Source organism: Passer domesticus, chromosome 8 (genome assembly GCF_036417665.1).
Source record: "Passer domesticus isolate bPasDom1 chromosome 8, bPasDom1.hap1, whole genome shotgun sequence".
NCBI lineage: Eukaryota > Metazoa > Chordata > Aves > Passeriformes > Passeridae > Passer > Passer domesticus.
This window is the reverse complement of record NC_087481.1, coordinates 2,664,627-2,682,928: the sequence shown is the minus strand read 5'-3', so window position 1 is coordinate 2,682,928 and position 18,302 is coordinate 2,664,627. Positions and strand designations below refer to the sequence as shown.

Here is an 18,302-nt window from a genome sequence, read left to right as displayed (position 1 = left end):
AGCAAAGCTTGAGTTTGCTTATTAGTGTGGAATAAATACAAGGGTAATAAAATGGACAATTAAACTGGTCACTTTGGAGGATATGCTCATGCTTTCACACATCAGTCCTGTGCCTCATGCTCCCAAGGCTTGTTACTCATCATGAAATATTTCAATAAAAAAACACAGCTCCTGTGTTACATCAGTTCATCAAGAATTCTGCTGGCAAGAACAAGACAAAAGCCGTCTGACACTCACTTGCAGCTGTCCTGGATTTCTGCAGCCCTTTGTGAAACGCTGCTGTAGGCAGAGTGTTTGGAGTTGGTTTGGGCCTTTATGAGAGATCTGTGTAACAGCATGCTGGGCTCACCTGGCAGAAAACTGTCCCAAGCCCAGGGACATGGTGCCAGCAGAAGTGGAGCAGCCCGGCTCCCAGCCCGAGAGCGTGAGCTGAGCCACGCCGGGGAGAAAAGACACCGAGGGGCTCCAGCCCAGCTGCTTCACCTGCCGTGACCGCTCCACAGAGCTCTGCCTCTGGGAGAAAGTCGACGCTGGACAAGCATGGAGCTTTCATCTGCTGCTGGAGCTGCTCCGTGACAGCTCCTGTTCTTCCTGAGGGAGAACCCAGCACCACCTTGTAACGCGTGTCCTGGGGGGATTTTCCTCCGGCATTCTGGGTCTTTGTCCCAGCAGGGGGACGGTGAGGTCTGGCAGTTTGATATCTAGAACTCACTGGCCTTTTTGCTTGCTTTTCAGCTATTCCGCTTGTTAATAAACTGTTGCAATTTTTTTCCACTTTCATCTATTAGTATTCATTTCCTGTTACTGGGAGGGGATTGTTGGAACACTTTAGAGGAGACGACTCATTGCAGAGTGTCCTGTATTAAGTTCTCCCAAACTGTGTGAGACACATGGCTTCACACAGGAGCAGCCCCAAGGCTGCTGAGGGGACGGCACAGAGGAAGACAAACCCAGCATTTCTGAGGGAAATTCTTTGACACCAAACCAACCTGAGTCGTCCAACAGCTGACCTGACATTTTGAGACATGGGCCAAAGGGGAAAGCTTGCAGTGTGTTTGGTGCAGGCCGGGTCATGCTCAAGGCAAAGGTGTGTCAGTGCACTTGGCTCCTTCTCTCCTCATTGTGTCCAGCACACACAGGAGCCCAGAGCTCCTGCAGAAACCATCACAGCACTCAGTGGGAGCAACTTGTGTCCAGTGCTCACACAGAGCTGTGTCCAACACTGCACCTCATTGGAATGAGGAACTGTTCCAGCTCTTTTAGGAGCTAAGGAGGTTTGGCCTTCAGATCAGCTCCTTCCCAGCTCTTGATTTGCTGCCCTGGCTGAGTTGCTGCTTGTGGCAACACTTGTTGCACAGCTGCCAGCCCTGCTCTGCTGGCCAGCAGCCACTGCAGGAGCTTGTGCTAGTGACATTGAACCTTTCAGATCTTCCTCAGGAAAGCTCAGGGCAGAACTTGTCAAAAGAGCATTGCCTGGGTCATGCCTTTGACATTAAATCTCTCCTCTGTGCTTGGTGCCACACACAGTAAATATCTGAGGAAGCAAGTTTTCTGCTCCAGAAATTTCTTAAATCAATCAGTTAAACTGTGACAGAACACGATTTGGTACGTGTAATCTCACTTTAATTCATCTGCAGAAAGCTTCAGAGAGCTGTGTGACCTAAATGACCTTGCCACCAAGAACTCAGAAAAGTGGGAGAGATGGAATCAGTAGCACAAGGATCTGCATTGTGATTCTCCCACAGGCCTGAGGACACGGCCCACTTCCACTGGGCCATGGCTTTTTACCCTACATCAAAACCTCGTGCTTCAGATTGTGGTGGTGAGTAGCCCCGGCCTTGTCCGGCCACACGGTGACCTGAGAAAAGCTTGTCAGGCCTGGGCCTTGCTGAGCAGCCCCTGGGCCCAGCTCCTCTTGAGCTTCCCAGAGACACCGAGCGCTGCCAGGCACTTGTGCTGTCTGACGAGCTCCTGGGGTGTCCTGTGAACTGCCTTGGAAACCGCTTTTCCTGCCTCAAAGGCATGACATCCTCCTTCTCCCACTCTCAGAGCCAGGCTGCTGACCCACGGTGCGGCCACGATGAAGCCTTGATGGCTGAGGCCCCTCGCCTGTGGCCCATGAACAGCGCTCCCAAAGGAGGCCCTTGGGGCTCTCCTGGAGCCCAGAGGTGCCAGCAGCAACCTCCCTCTGAGTGGGGCCTCGCAGAGCCAGCGCGCTCTCAAGCTTGCTGCACTGGCAGCATGACTGAGCAGCCATGGATCCTGGGCCAAGAGCCCCACTCCTGGAGGCTCCAGTTTAACCACTGCTCAGCTCGAGTGCTGTTAAGCTTTTAGGCCGTATTCCTTTTGATCCTTGTCCTTTCTGTCCCTTTCTCAAACACACCTAAACACACACACACACACACACACACACACACACAATTCTCAGAATGTTTCTCATTTGATTGACTGAATTTTGTTCCTTGCTTTTTTCCCCATGTTGTTCCTTAACCAAGCAGTAAGTAATAATGTGAATGTTGCCAATGAATTTTCTTGAGCTGTTGCTTAATATTCAATCTGGTTTTTACTGAACCTTGCCTGGGAATTTTTAAGCAATCTCAGACACTTGTTCATACCAAGCCTTGGGAGCATGAGGTGCAGGATTGACACTGGAAAGCAAGAGAGTCATTCCAGAGGGATCAGTTTAACTGTCCATTTTATTACGCTTCTATTTATTTCACTCTAAGAAGCCAAGCCAAACTTTTCTTGGAGGCAGAATGTGTGTGGGAGGCACTACAATATTATCCCATAGCTCTGGGCTGAATAGCACCCAGACGTGGCCTGCACAAGCTGAGGAAAAAGATGCTCCTGCCCTTGAACTTCCTTCCTATCCTCTCAACAACTGATAACAAAATTATAAATCAATAAACTATAATTACAATGAAATCAATTATAATAAAAATGAAATATTTTTCCTTCCGATACTCCAATGATTCAAGCGAAAACAACAATAACTATTACTATCATATTACCAATAAATATAAACAAATTATATACTAAGAAATATCTTCTGAAAATTTTAATGCAATAACTAATATACCTTAGATTAAAAATATCTAAAAAAACTATCATACAATCTAACACGCCTAAACTATCATACAATCTAACACGCCTGTAATTCATATTACAAATATTCTAAACACAAAACCAAGCACCACTAGAATTTCTCCTACATTTTAACCAAACAATTAAACTTTAATAACACCCTTAAGTACTCTAAAACAATTCCAATTATTTTTTAAAATTTAATTGTAGGTGAGTGCTTTTATTTGGATATTGGTTTTTGGATTGTTTGGGTTAGATGATTTAAAAAATGGGATTTTTAAAGCAAATTAATCAGCTGAGGAGGAGGCACTCTGCAAACAGAACTGACTGAAAATGAATGGGACAGAAATCAGTAACTCTGAAAGTTTTATTTGCTGTCAAATACATCCCACCCAGCCAGCCCCACACAATCCCCATCCCACCGCTCCCAATTGGGATCCCACTTCTCCCAATCCCTTTCCAACCCCATCTCACCCTGGTGGCTGTGGAATGGAGTGAGTTTGGCCTGGGATTGAGTTTTTTTGAGGAGGGAACAAGCAATTTGAGGAGGGATTGAGCCTTCATGGGTTAAAATTCAGTTGTTTTCGGTTGGATTTGAGTTGTTTTGTGGTGACAGATCCATCCATCTTGCCTTTTGGAGGGCAAAGAGAGGAAGAAAAGAAAAAAATTAAAGCCAAACCAAAAGGACAATCAGGCAGGTGTGTTCCCAACACGGATCACAGGGAATGTGGGTCACCAGGGCTGTGCCCAGCGTGGGTCCTGCAGTGGGGGATGGAGCTGGAGCAGCGCACGAAGCTCTTCCCGCACTCAGGGCACTCGCAGGGCTTCCCTCATCGGTGCCTCCGTTGGTGTCGGGTCAAGTGAGAGCTGCAGGAGAAGCTCTTCCCACACTGGGGACACTCGTAGGGCCTCTCCCCAGTGTGGATGCGTCGGTGGGTGACGAGGTGTCAGTTCTGCCTGAATCCCTTCCCGCAGTCGGGGCAGAGAAAGGCCCTCTCCTCTGTGTGACTCTGATAGTGCTGGAATAGATGGGAGCGGATCGGAAACCCCTTCCCACACTCGGAACACTCATAGGGCCTCTCCCCAGAGTGGATCTTTTGGTGGACAATGAGGCTGGAACGCTGGCTGAAGCTTTTCCCACACTCCCCACACTCATAGGGCCGTTCCCCAGTGTGGGTCCTCTGGTGCCTGATCAGGGTGGAGCTCTGCCTGAAGCTCTTCCCACATTCCTCACACTCGTGGGGCCTCTCCCCAGTGTGGATGAGCCGGTGGGTGACAAGATGGGAGCTCTGCCTGAAGCCCTGCCCGCAGTCGGGGCAGCGGAAGGGCCTCTCCTCTGTGTGCGTGCGCTGGTGCACGAGGAGATGGGAGCTGCTCTGAAACCTCTTCCTGCACTGATCACACTCGTAGGGCCGTTCGCCAGTGTGGCTCCTCTGGTGCCTGATCAGCTGGGAGCTCCACCTGAAGCTCTTCCCACACTCCTCGCACTTGTGGGGCTTCTCCTCATCAGGAACTTCCTCATGGACCACCAGCTCTGAGCTCTGGCTCCATCTCCGGCCGCCTTCCCGGCCCAGGCTGGCTCTTTCCCCCTCAGATCCCCGCCATCTGCGTTTGCAGCCCCTCCTCGTGCGGCATCTCCGGGGCTTTTCCTCCCCGTTGGGTTCCTACGCCATGGAGCCGCTCAAAACGGCCTCTGCCACGAGGTTCTGCCGCAGGGATTTGTCCTCCCTGCTCTCCATCCTCAGCTCCTGCTCTGGGGGAGGAAGGACAAGGACAGGATGGCATTTGCCTCCGGGCCACAGGCAAGGGCAAGGAGATGCCCCCAGGCTGTCCTGCAGCTGGGGCGGTGCTGGGCTGGGAGATGGAGCAGGAGAGAGGGGGAAAGGGGCACTGACTTCCTCATCCCCTGCCTCAGTGTCCAGGGACATATTCCTTTCTCTCACTGCCTCACAAGAAGTGGCAATGGGAAATCCTGGTTTGGGGAAAACAAGGGATGAGCACATTGACTTTGAAAGTCTTTCCACCCAAGTCCCTCTCTACAAGTTACCGGGCATCTGGGCTCCAGAAAAACCTCCCAAACACCAAGATTCAGCCTTGAAAAAGCCTCCCAGGAATTCCCCGGCCCTGCTCCCTCCTCTCTGCTCTTTGGGAGTTCCCCCTGTCCCAGCTGCTGGGGTCACACTTGCATTGCGGGTCCCCCTTCTCCTCGGTACCCGCCCTCCCCAGCCTGCTGGCAGTCCCAGCAATCCCAAAAGCTGCCCCCTCTTCGCTCTGCCCATTCAGGGATGCCGGGGCTTTTCGGGCTCCCTTTTGGGCTCCCTTCTCCCCTCATTCTCTGCTCTGGGCTGCAGGGGCTCCAAGGAGTCCCCCCTGCCCCTCTCCAGCCTCTTCAGGCTCCCGCCAATGGCGGCGCTCCCCCCTCTCTGGGCTCCCCACTTTGGGCTCCTGGGGGACACAGGGCTCTGCTCCTCCAGGCTGACTCTGCCGCCAGCCGCCACCGCCACCCCCCGATGTCCCCCCAAGGGGCTTTTTCTGCCCTGCCTTGGAGTTCTTCATTCTCCAAACATCCCCCCAAAAAATCCCAACCCAGGCACTCCCCAGAATATTTGGGCTGAGCTCCACCTCCCTGGGCACCTCCAGACTTCCTATGTGCCTGACCCTGGGACGATCTGGAACACCTTGGACCCCCATTCCAGCCTTTCCCTGCCCCCAGCCCCACCCTTCTGCAAAACCAGACACGCCCTGAACTCCCCCTTCCTGAACATCCTGGGTGTCCCTATGCCATGTCCCACCTTTTTTGGGAAACCCTGGACTCCCCTTTCCTGGGCTCCAGGCCCCCTGGAACTCCCTTCTGCCTCTCCATGTCCCTGCCCCCCATTTCCGTGACCCTGAGCCCCTCCTGCAACCCATTCCTGAGACCTGAGACCCCCTTTTACCTCATTGCCCAGAACTGAGACCCCCCTGCACCCCCTTATCTGGCACCAACTCAACTTCCCCTGGCCTCCGCCTCTCCCAGCACCCAGCCCCACCCTTTTGCCTGACCTGGGATTCCTGGGCCCCCATTCCTGCATTTTCCACCCCCCAGACCCTCCTTTTTTCACTCCCAGGACATCCCGGTACCCCCTTTCCTGGGCACAGGATTCCCTGCACACCCCATCCCAGCTCTCCCAGTCCCTGCACCCCCTTTCCTTGACTCTGACCCCTTAACCTCCTTCCCAGCTCGGCCAGCCCTTCAAGTCCCCCTTTCCTTGGCCTCTTGACCCCCCTGGATCCCCAGTCTCTCACGTCCAGCCCCCCAGCTCCCCCGATCTCGCTGTCCCCCCAGTTCTGCACTCCCTGCAGTACCTGGCAGTGGCGCTGTCGCAGCCCGGCCCTGTCGCCGCGTCCTCTCAGTGCCCATTCGGGCCCTGCCCGACCAGCCCGACATGCTCGACTGCGGGGGACACTCCCCTGTGCCCGGGCTACAGGAGAGCGGCCGGGGCTCCCAGCCCTAAACCACAGGAGCAGCTGGCAGACGCTGCTGCAGGAAGAAAGGGCCCACTCTGGGCAGGGTAAAGCCAAGATTTATTTCAGGGCTCAGGGCAGCTCTGACCCTCAGGGCAACCTGCTGCACACAGCACACACTCAGCCCCTGCACCAGCTTGGAAACGGGGGCGCAAACAAGGCAAAGATACATCCAACAACCAATGGGGGAAACGGGGGGTGTGCAAACCGGGCAGATGGACATGAAGGATCACAAATGAGGAAGCACCTTAAGGGAGGGCCCTGACCTCTGCCCAATCACTCCACGCCCCTGTGGGAAGATTCTGGAAAGAGGGGAAGGGAGGCCGAGGGATTGACAGGGGCCCAGAGAGGAGACTGGGGAATGGCTCTGCAGCCACAGGGAGGATTGACATGGGCGAGGAGGGAAGGCACTTGGGGCAAAGCATTTTCAGGAAAGAAGCGGGGCTACATCAGGGAACCATTGCAAACTGAGAACAAGGAGAATAAAACACAATACAACACGGCCCGGGGTCCCCCAGTCCTTGATTGTGGGGGACGTGGACGGGACCCCTGCGAGCGCTGGGGCAGCGACCGGGACCGGATGGAGCCGCAGAGAGCGGGGATGGTGGGGGGAGCTGAGCTGGGATATTGGGATAGCCAGGGTAGGGATATTGGGATAGCCAGGGCAGGGATATTGGGATAGGCAGGGCTGGGATATTGGGATAGCCAGTACTGGGATATTGGGATAGCCAGAACTGGGATATTGGGATAGCCAGGGCTGGGACATTGGGATAGCCAGAGCTGGGATGTTGGGATGGCCAGGGCTGGGATATTGCGATAGCCAGGGTTGGGACATTGGGATAGGCAGGGCTGGGATATTGGGATAGCTAGGGCTGGGATATTGGGATAGCCAGGGTTGGGATATTGGGATAGGCAGGGCTGGGATATTGGGATAGCCAGAGCTGGGATGTTGGGATGGCCAGGGCTGGGATATTGGGATAGCCAGGGTTGGGATATTGGGATAGGCAGGGCTGGGATATTGGGATAGCCAGCCCCGGCTCAAGGACAGGAACGGGCCCGTGGCCGACAGTGCCCTGGAGACGGGGCCGGTACAACCAGAGCAGGGGAGACTGGGGGGAGCCAGGGGCTGGGCTGGGATCTGTGGGAATGGAGGACTCTGAGGGGCTGGGATGGGATCTCTATGGCTACGAGGGGTGGGATTTCATCTCCTTCCAGCTGGGACCCGGGAGCTTTGCAGTGTCCGACGGTGCCACCTGGATCACCTGGAGGTGCTGGGAATGCAAAGGGATCATGGTGGAGCAGATGAAGCATTATCTGGTACACAGCTGTGTGGAAGAGCTCCCAAAATCCATCAGACATGGTCGGGAGGCTCTGGAGCACAAAGGTGGGTGTGGGAAGAGGAGGGGAGTTCCTGTGGGAATGTGGGATTCAGGAATGAGGGCCTTGGGAATGCAGAAATTGCCATGGAATTTCCATGGCCGGATCTCTCTCATCCCAGCCAGGTGAGAATTCCATGGATGGATCTCCCCCTAACCCATTGCCCTGGGAATTCCATGGGGAAATGATTTGAATGGATGACCAATGCAATGCCAGCAGTGCAATTGGGAAATACAAAGCTGTGTTTCGTGTCAGGTTCCTAGAGGCAACGTGTGTATTTGTGATTGTGTGGAAACTGACCATGGGACAGTTATGAAGACAAATTCTAATAAATAACTGAGGAGATAAAGCATGGAAGAAGGCCTTTGAACCTATCCTTTGTTCGCAATTACCCTTTGTAAGTCTTCAGTTGATTTAGGATCATTTGAATTAAAGCTTTAAGGATGTTTCTCTTTGACTGGAACTTTCTGCTTGTAGCTAAGCCTTAAAGAGTTTTGCAATAATAACCTTTTGAAGTATAATTTTAGAATATTGCTCGTAGTAAGGATCTTTGAAACCATAGCTTTAGAATATATAAAAAGGAAACGTGCTTATCTCGATACATTAAAAAAAACAGTGAAAAGCAGCTTAAGAAAGGAAGATGAACATCTACTCAAGGATTGATGGTTTTGACCAAGAGAAGCTGGACATCACTGTTATGAGATTTGGAATTAAAAGGTGGACCCATCTGGAATCTGGACCTTACCAGCTGGGAGACTTCTTTCTTCTTTCGGAAGCCAGACCCCACCATCTGGGGATACTCCTTTCTGGGATACATCCTGAGAAAAACTAAATCATAATAGTGTATAGAATTGTGACGTAAAAATTGGGAATGGAAACTGCTGAGAAAGTTTATGAGTACCCCTATCAATGCCTGTAAGCCTCAACTATCGGTGTGCAGCTGGAGGGAAAACTTCCCCCCCTGTACCCAGCCTGTATTGCTCATACTTTACCATATGAATTAATAAATTGATTGCTGCTTGAATATTGGCCTAGTCAAGCTTCTCATTTGTAACACAATGAGCCCTAATCCCTGCTGGGATTGCATGGGACATGGATGCCAATGCTGTGCCCAGGCCAGCTCTGCTGTGCCCGTGGCAGCGCCAGGGGAGTGCCCTGTGCCTGCCCTGAGGCCAGCAGGAGCCTTTCCTTGGCTGTTGTGTGCCCTGCCCGGGGCAGGAGGGCACTGCCAGAGCATCTTTGGTGGCCCCGGGCACCCGGGCAGGCTGCAGCCGCTGCAGGGGCTCCTGGAGAATGTTGCAGAGCAAAGCTGAAAGCAAACAACAGTTTCTGGAGGGGATTCTGCCCCTGGGCCTGTGCTGGGAGCCCAAGGGCAACAGCCCCAAGTGCTGGAGCTCAGTGTCCCTCGGCCAGGCCGTGTTCCCTGGCTCTGCCCTGTCCCCTGTCCCTCACCTGTCCCTGTCCCTGCCTCCTGTCCTTGTCCCTCAGCTCTCCTCTGTCCCTGTCCCCTCTCCCCTGGCTCTGTGAGGTCCGAAGTGGCAGCAGGACCTGGGGCAGCCCTGGGGGAGAACAACCCTGAGCCCCAGCTGGGCCAGTTGCCCCAGTTCCGCCAGGGGTGCCCAGGTCACTCCCAGCATGGGCCCTGTGGCTCCCAGTCACTCCCAGTATGATCCCACTATGATCCCAGCATGGTCCCAGGTGTTACCATTCACCCCTAGGATGGTTCCAGCCTCTCCCAGTATGTTTCCAGTCACCCCCTCTTGCAGGTAAACCAGGATTCCTGAACAACTGACCGGTGTGACCAAGCAGAAGCTGTTTATTGTTTACATTACACACACTTTTCTGGATTCTACAAACTGCTAAGATCACACTTCTTGCTTGGTGCCTTTGTCTCGTTCCCTCGTTCTCTGCCTCCATTTCTCAGTCTCTGTGATTGGTCACCGTGCAGGTGTTTCACAGTCCCCTGTTATCCAGTTCCTGCCATCCTGGTGTGCCGTTTCTCAGCTTCTTTGTGCTTATTTTAGCACAGTTTATATCTCAGTCACCTTGATGAATTCCACAGAGCCCTGAGACAATTCTGATAAGAACAGTTGCAGAGGGTATGGCTGGTGCACACTGAGGCCTGAGTTGTTCAAATACATTGCTACAGTTCCCCCTTCTTGCACCAGCCAGACCCTCTTTACTGTGTTCCCTACTAAGGGGGTCACCAACTTAATTATGCATGGAATAACACAAAGCAATAAAGTGATGACTACTAATACTAACATAATTCCCTTTACAATATCTTTCAACCATCCAGTTATTGCCAACCCCTTAAAACATTCATCCAACCCTCAGTCATTCACAGTCAATCTCTTCATGTTGTCCTGTAGTTTGAGTTTCCTGTGAATGGATGCAGAATGCTCAGAGAGGTTCATACAACACATTCCTTCCAACTCCTCATACCCGTGCCCATGTGCTAACAACAACAAATCTACAGCAGCTCTATTTTGCAGTGTGCCATGGCTAATACTATCTACACCAGTGAGCATTTGATTTAGAACAGCTGAAGCTGTGTTCAGTTGTTTAGCTACCCAGCATCCCAACTTATTCAGTGTAGTCAAAGCCTGAGCAGCCACAACACCTGGAGCAAGGAATGATACTGAGATTCGTGCTGGAGCACCCCAAAGCTCTACATGATCATGACAATTAGATCCTAAGCCTGTGACTGCTCTTTTAGTTCTTCTGCTGTGTCCTGCTCTCCAGATAGTCTGATTCAGCATTTGTCACATGCTAGGGGCAAACATGCTTAATTTTCCTAGGTAACAAGTTCCACCAAAGGGATTACTTGGAATTGCAGGCCAGGCTCTGTCCCCACAGATTAAAAAGACACCAAGTGGAAGCTTTCTTACAGTCTCATTTGCACCAGCACTGCCAGGATAAGTCCAATTGTGGCAATATTTGGCCTTGTTCTGATATAATGGAGAATTGGGATTAAGGATGACACTATTATTCTTGGAATGTGGGACTAGAACATTGCTCAAATTGGTTATTTTTGCTTCCAGAAAGTAGTTAAAAAACAAGCAGTAATTTCCAGGAGCTGATCCTAACAGGTCTGGTTCTTGGGGTTCTAGTCCGGTTTCATTCAGGGATTGTGTGTGTTATCATACCTGCTTGGAAGCCTTCACCCTTTGGCTTAATTCCCAGCCTTTTGCATCTGTCCAATTTTGTACCACCTCTGCTGATGTTACACCAATGATTCTCCATGCTTGATCTATTTGCTTCCAAGTATGGCTTTCCTCTAGCTCCTACCCACCTTGCAAAACCAGTAAAATCACTCACTGGGATACCAATTAGACCTGTGTGGAAGGGATCTCCAGGCATGGCCAAGGATAAATGAGAGGAATCCACCCCAGCAGCCTTGGCCCAAGTAAGCCACATATTCTGTCAATGCCATCCTGATGGGTTAATTTCCTCTGCACTACAGATGTTACCACATACTACAGCCAGTAGAAAAAAAATCTCCCAAAACCCCACCTCTCTAATTTAAAGCTGTTCTTCATCTTGCTCATTGGTAAAGAACCCTTCCCCTCTGAGATCAGGGACAAAATCTGAACTAACTGTGCCTCTTGCTCTTTGAGCCCTTCCTCTGTTCCTTCTTTCCTGGTTCCTTTCTTTCCAGCTTCTCTTTCTTTGTTCCCTCTGATCAGGTCTAACTCCCCAGGTCCTAGGGATAAATATTTCCTTACCACACTCAATATCCTTGATTTTATTCTCTCTCTTTCTGCTCAAGCTTCTGGAGTTCACTACGATACCACTGAATAGCCTGCCCCAATTGCTCTTGATTTTCAAACAAGCTCAGTGCTTCTTGAGCAGCTTCAGGGGAATTTGCTGTTCTTCCTGTCACTTGGGATAACACCACCCAGGTATTGAATTCTTGGCTGTGCCAACAGCTGCACACCCCACACCTTGCAAAGCTTCCTCCCTCAAACTCACACCACCTGTGTGCTCCACACCCACTCATTCTAATCTCACCCAAGGATAACAAAAGCATTTCCAGCTCTGAGGGCAATGGATGTTTTCAGGTGTTGCTGGTTGTAGGTTCATTAGTGGTATTAGGGATCAGAGTGTCCTTTTCTAGCCAGAGATGAACCCACTTTGCTGGTATCCATCAGGGTTCTTTGTCTGTAATGCCACAAACATAACCCCTTCCCCACATCAGTAAATCTGCAGGTCCTTCCCATAACCCTGTCCTAGGATTTTTAAAATAAACTTCTGGCCGATGCTGTACCAATTCAGAATCTTGCTGCAAACCTGAGTAATGTGTTAATGCTGGTGGTTCACTGTGATTGCCTACTAACCACAGAGGATTCATAGCGTGGACGGCTTTCAGCACTCTGTCCTGTGGGCTCAGCCCATCCTGCCCCATTTTTTGTTTATCAAGCAGTCCTTTCAGGACCTGATGTGTCCTTTTGATGACAGCTGACGTGTGGAGTTCCCTGGAATGCCTGTGCTATGCTTCACTCCCCAAGGAGCTGAGAAATCCTGGGTTTGCCAGGCTGTGTATCCTGCCCCGTTGTGTGTTCTGATTTCCTGAGGCAAGCCCATAACAGCAAAGCAGCCTGGCCAGTGTGGAATGCCAAAGCCAGAGCCTTCACTTGTCACAGGAGTGGCCCAAGCCATGGCAGAAAAGGTGTCTGTGGTCACATGAATGCGTTTAAAGCAACCCAAAGAGCCGCAGATGGTCACATCAGTTTGCCACAGCTGCAGGGGCCCTGAACCACTGGGGTTGGCTCCAGGACCCAATCCAGCAATCATAGCCTGGCCCTGTGGACAGCTTGTGACAATTCCCTCAGCATCCTGCAGCCATATTCCAAATTGTTTGGGTAAAACTTTCACACTTTGATGAAAAACTCGTCAGCCTTTCTGGCTTGGCCAAATTTATTGATGCTGTGAGAAGCAGAGGCCCAGAGTGTTGCCACCAATTGGCCAGCCTTCTCCTTACCTAAGGCCAGGCCTCCCTCCAATCCAGAGTAATTCCAAATATGGGTAATGAAATAATCCTGTTTGTGAAAATTGAGACACTGGCACAGTTGCAAAAAGAGTTGCCACAACCCCTGGTCCTGGATTTCTCTGGAATTCTTCCAGCAGTGATCACTTCATGCGCTGGACAACACCACTACATAAAGAGAATCAGAAACAATGTTAAGGGGATCATTTGGCCACTTTTCAAACACTCTGATGAGAGCACGTAGCTCAAAAATCTGTAAGGAATCTCCTGGTGCCTCCACGATTTCACTGAGTCATTTGCCTTTGTTCTGCCAAGTGAGGCCTGCTCTGGAAGTTTTTCCATTGGCATCAGGCAAGACACCTATTTCTTCATGCACAACAGCCCATCTTTATTCTTCACAGCTCATATTTCTATGGTTTTCTAAAGGCTTTCTGTTTAATTTTAATTGCTTAGTAGCTTACTGCCACTCAGTTCATTGGTTAGTAGTTGCTCATGCAGGTGTCAGTCAAAACCTTTCCTCTCTAACGATGTTTCCACTCTTGTCTCCTGCATAGAAGATATGGGTAGAAGTCTTTCTTCTCCCAGGTGCAAATTCCTTTCTCACAGGAACTTGTCAGGCTAGCTGTTAGCTGTACTTAGCCAAAGTAGCAGGCCTGAGCCATCATTTTACAAGGATAACAAGGCTCTTCTTTTATAGGGCTTTACCTGTATGCAACATTGACATATGATTCTTTCAATCTTAAAGAATCATCTTAAATTTCTGTCATGTGAACTTTGACCTTTGTAATATTTGTGTATGATAGATTTGAGTTCAACTCTGTTTTGAATCATGCCTTCATGGAATCATAGACTCATGGAATCATGAAGGCTGGGAAAGCTCTGTGAGACCATGGAGTCCCAGCAGTGCTTGATGCCCACCTTGTCCCCAGCCCAGAGCCCTGAGTGCCACCTGCAGGCCTTCCTGGGACAGCTGCAGGGATGAGCACTGCAAAGCTCCCTGGGCAGCCCCTGCCAAGGCCTGAGCAGCCTTTCCCTGGGGAAATTCCTCCTGGTGTCCACGCTGAGCCTGCCCTGGCCCAGCCTGAGGCCGTTCCCTCTGCTGCTGTGCCTGTTCCTGGGAGCACAGCCTGAACCCCGGCTGTCCCCTCCTGTCAGGGAGTTGTGCAGAGGCAGAAGGGCCCCCTGAGCCTCCTTTTCTCCAGGCTGAGCCCCTTTCCAGCTGCCTCAGCCCCTCCTGGGGCTGCAGCCAGGATGGAATCCTGGTGCTGTCCAAAGAGCAGTGTACAGACCTGCCACAGGTGCCTTTGTCAGCACATTTTAAACATTCCTAGCTACAGAAAGGCTCTGCAGCAATCACACGAGTCCAGTCAGTAGGGACAGTGCCAATGTCCTTTGGCAATGCGTGCGGCCCGGCCCGGCCCGGCCCGCGCTCGGTGCCGCGGTTGCCTGGTAACCGCGCCCGGGCCCTCAGCGTCTGTGCTGGCACCGCGGCCTCAGCGCCAGAGCTCGGCCCTGGCTGCTCGTTCGCAGCCTCGGTGCCTTCAGGCGGCTGCACTTGACCATTGCCACGGCAATTGCTGGCACAGCATTGGTTTCTGTCAGCCAGTGATGTCAATTGGCGGAGAATTGGTCTCTGTGAGCGACTCCTGAACTCGCAAAGCACTGGTGTTTGCAAGGGACTCCTGACTTCGCAGAACATTGGTTTCTGCCAGGGACTCCAGAACTGACAAAGTATTGGTCTTTGCAAGGGACTCTTGAATTTCTTTTGAAGGTAAAGATTGACTCAAGTTCTACTGTCTGTTTTTGTCCCATCTGTGCTCTGAAAGAGAATGCCAGAGGGAAATAGAGGATGGGATAATGCCAGTCTTCAGTTTGGTGGCATGTGTAATAAGTAGTAATACGTTTGTTCATTAATTAAATCAATAGCTAAATAACTATACAATTAAAAACAATAGTTAAATAGCTAAGAAAACTTCTTGTGCAGATACATATGGTTGCTGGTTTACTATAGGGCCTTGGGAATTCCATTGTAAAGGTATGCCCTGTGAAAGGAAAGTAATGAGAAGCAGCTGTAACAACAATCCTTAAACTCGCTAGAATTGCTTAGCTTGCAGAAAGTGTATAGTACTAGTAAGAATTGCTTAGCTTGCAGAAAAGTGTATAGTGTTCTGTATAGATATGCCTTATAAGGCATAAGTTCACTCAGTGTTCACAAAGAGGAAGACTAAGGGGGACTAAGCCTTCATCCCACGACCACCAGAAGGCAGAAAAAGACCCCATAGCAACTGAATGAGCAAGCGCAGAAGACAGATCATGTCATCCCTAAACCCGGAGAAGAAGGCAATAAAAGGTGGACTCAGGGGATAGGAATTTTGTGAGCCAAAGTGGAGCAGAGACTCCGGGCCACCCAGCGCTGTCCTTGCTTATTCTTGTTTGCAAAAATAATAAAGATAATTATTTGATCCTTAAATTCAGTGGACTTGTTTATCACACTGCCCAGACCCTAAACTGCCCCAAATGTGCCCCAGAAATGTCTCCAGGGACCCCAAAGTGGGCCCTTTTACCCTGTGCGTGAAAATAATAAAAAAATATGTCAAAAGATCTAAAAATAGCACTAATTAGCATTAAGAAGGAGAAATAAATGGCCAGTAGTGGTCAATGATTTAATGAAAGGAATTGTTTTATTTAAAGCCAATGGCAAATAATTTTTTGATTGCTAAAAATGTATTCAATTTTTCACATAAATATCAAAGGTAATAGAAATAAACAGTAATACTAATATAAATTAAAAAATATAATTATAATTTTATAAATTAATCAATTTTATTTATTTTAAAAATGCATACTTTTTTATGTTTTGGGATGTCAGTCCCAGGTGGGCCATGTCAGACATGGTGAGGCGGGGGGTGAGGAGCAGGTTGTCCAAAATGGGTCAGCCTGCAAGGGGCTTGTTCCTCTCCATGCCCAGATCTCCTAGGGAGACATTCAGCATCAAGATCACCTGGGGAATCGTTCTTTCACCTCTTTTCTGAACTGAAAAATAAAAACCCACACACGTTATTAAAACCAAACATCATGCTGTTGGTGCACTTTGAAATCCCCCTCCTTAACAGAACTCCAGACTGACTCCAAGCAGCTTCACAAGCCCTGGAGACTTGGAGGAAAATTGAAGGAAGAGAAAGAGCTCCCCAGGGCTTTGGCCGAGTTGAGGATGCAGATTTGGTGAGTACCAAATCAGGAACTGATTCTTTTAAGGGAAACAGCCCTTAAAACACAGGGTTCCAGGAAGGATGTACACACTTCAGCAAAGAAACCTTGATGGAGCAAGAGTAGGCTGTTCCTTTGTGCAGAAAGATGACCCAGAGGAAGAAATGATTTCCGGGCTGGGCATGGAGCTTTTGCAGGAATTTAGGGGTTAAAAGGGGATGCATCACCTTGGACACAGGGGCAGGTAAAGCAAGAAATGTTTAAGGATGTTGTTAGGTTCTGCAGAACGAAAATTAGAGAGGTGAAAGCCCAGTTAGGACTTAACTTGGATACTTCTGTGAAGGATAATAAAAATGTTTTTATAAGTACATTAATAGTAAAAAGAGGGCTAAGGACAACCTGCATTTCTTATTGTGGGGGATATGGGTACAAAAGATGAGGAAAAGGCTGAGGTACTTCACCCCTTCTTTGCCTCAGTTTTCAACAATAAGACAGGCCATCCTCAGGACAAGTGCTCTCCTGAGCTGGTAGATGGGCACAGGCAGCATAACAGCCCCTGGAATCCAGGAGGAAGCAGCTGGAGACCTGCTGAACCACTCAGGTGCTCACAGGTGTCTCTGGGAGCAGATGGGATCCATCCTAGAGGGATGATGGAGCTGGTGGATGAGCTCCCCAGGCTGCTCTCCATCATTTACCATCAGTCCTGGATCAGCAGGGAGGTCCGAGAGGAGTGGAGGTGCCAATGTGAGCCCATCCCCAAGAAGGGCTGGAAGGAGGATCTGGGGAACTCCAGGCCTGTCAGGCTGATTTGGGTGCCTGGCAAGGTTATGGAACAGATCACCTTGAGTGCCATCACAGGGCACCCACAGGATGGCTGAGGGATCAGAGCCAGCCAGCGTGGATTTCAGTATCTGCACTGATGATCTGCATGAGGGGATTGAGTCCAGCATCAGCAAATTTGCAGATGACACCAAGCTGGGTGTGAGTGTGGATCTGCTGGAGGACAGGAGGGCTCTGCACAGGGCCCTGGGCAGACTGGATCCAGGACCCAAATCCAACAAGGTGAGGTTGAACAAGTCCCAGTGCCGGGTCCTGCACTTTGGCCACAACAACCCCTGCAGCACTCCAGGCTGGGGACAGAGTGGCTGGAGAGCAGCCAGGCAGAAAAGGACCTGAGGGATCAGCTCCTGCCCTGCTGCTCCTTCCCGTCTCCCCCAGGGCCCTTGCAGAGCCCCAGCCATGCTGTTTGCCCCCAGCCTGCCCACGGCCAGCCTGGGGCTGCTCACCCTGGGGCTTTTCTGTGCTGAGCATTGGCCTGGCCATGTTCTTGAGAGAGCCTGGGCAAGGAGCCTAGAGCCCCCAGGGCCTGTCCTGAGGCGTCAGCGTTGCTCCAGCAGTGCCCATGGCCTGTCCCTGCTGCAGCCCCGCCACTGCCACCCCCAGGACTGTGCCCGGCCCCGAGAGCACTCAGGCCCTGCAGCAACACCAGGGCCACCAGGGCAGCGGGGCAGGGCCACGGCAGCAGCACTGCCAACACCAAGTGCTGCTGCTGCTGCTGGGCACAGCTGCTGTGCCAGCACTGATCTGCCCCCAGCTCTGCACACAGACATTGCTGCTGCCGCTCCAGAGATTGCAAGAATAGAGGAATCTCTGGAGAAAACTCTGCTGGGAGATCCTTTAGTTCTTCTAAAGTCACTGAGAACACTGCTCCTCATTGTCACAGTCTGTGGCCACCGGGAAGGTGGAGAGAAACAAAGTCAGAAATGGCAGAAACAATCATCTAGCTTGAGGAAGAATATCAAATAATCAAAACTACAGGGAAATCAAAGAACCAAAGCAAGAGAGCTATAAAAGATAATTTTATTACAAGTGATTTGCAGAAATTGGCAATCTGTTTAATGCTTCCTAAGATGTCCAGTCATCAGTCTCCACACTGCAGCCCTGAGCTCCTGGTTCCTCAGGCTGTAGATGAGGGGATTCAGGGCTGGAAGCACCACCGAATACAGAACTGACACCAACAGATCCAGGCATGGGGAGGAGATAGAGGAGGGTTTCAGGCAGGCAAATACTGCAGTGCTGAGAAATGCATTTCTCCTGCATTTTTCCTTTTCACATTCTTTCAGTCATCTCCTGAGAGGTA

At 50.7% G+C, this 18,302-nt stretch overlaps 1 pseudogene; it reads right to left on the bottom strand.

The window, feature by feature from the left end:
* Positions 1 to 18,302, bottom strand: part of LOC135306051 (zinc finger protein 271-like) — a 366,476-nt pseudogene that overhangs the window by 48,825 nt on the left and 299,349 nt on the right.